Genomic DNA, 1,111 nt, shown 5'->3' with positions numbered 1-1,111 from the left:
ATATGTATTATAATGTATATTATATAACATATATAACTTATATATATACTTATACACACACACATGTATATATATTTATATAGATATATATACTTATATATATAACCTACACACACACACATATACTTATATACATATATATACCCATATATATATATATATATATATATATATATATATATATATATATATATATATGTATATGTGTGTGTGTGTGTGTGTGTGTGTGTGTGGTGTGTGTGTGTGTGTGTGTGTGTGTTGTGTGTGTGTGTGTGTGTGTGTGTGTGTGTGCGTGTGTGTGTATATAAACAAAAAATGCTTATATACGTAATTTTCATAATGATTTCTGTTTTACCAGATACCAAAATCATATATCGTATAGATACAGTACCCAAGATATCATAATAATCGAAACTATACAATACTTCAAAATAATCTACACTGAATCATAAGCCAAACAAGTGCCAAGCAAAATAACAATGCGCATCACATACTGTACTCGCTCCCTAACGCATCAAAACTGCTAACCTGCCTACCTCCGCCCAGTGCCCTGTCTCCCTGTGATGTAATCAGAGCAGGTCGACCATTCTTCGCCGGTCAGTGACCTTTCCTTTACAGATATTAATATTCACCTTTGCGAGTTATGGTCAATATTTCTTTGGTTAAGAATAGTACATATTTTTATATACTTTATAAATAGCTGTATTTAATAGTACATTTGTCTATTACATACATAGCAGTACATTTATTTATATATCCTATGTTAGGTTAATATGCTAAATCAGATGTTATTTATTTTGTATACTCATTGATATACTTCGCTAATTAACGATATACTTATATACTTACGGTGGAGTTACTAGCCGAGGTCGTGACATCATCCAGACTCGGTTTACCCAAAGTCACGTGACACAGGACTAGAAGGATATAAACCAACATCATCCCAGCGTTATCATGGGCGTGTGGGCGTAGTGGAGGAGGAAGCTGTGTGTGAATAAACCTCCCAAGCTTTTCACTGTCGAATCACTGTCGAGATTAATGTTATTTTAGTGATACTCATCTCGCCTTCTTTCACACTTATATTTTCAGTCCTCCGATTCAAACTTTAATC

This window comes from Penaeus monodon, chromosome 3 (assembly GCF_015228065.2).
Source record: "Penaeus monodon isolate SGIC_2016 chromosome 3, NSTDA_Pmon_1, whole genome shotgun sequence".
Classification (NCBI taxonomy): domain Eukaryota; kingdom Metazoa; phylum Arthropoda; class Malacostraca; order Decapoda; family Penaeidae; genus Penaeus; species Penaeus monodon.
This window is presented reverse-complemented; position numbering follows the sequence as displayed.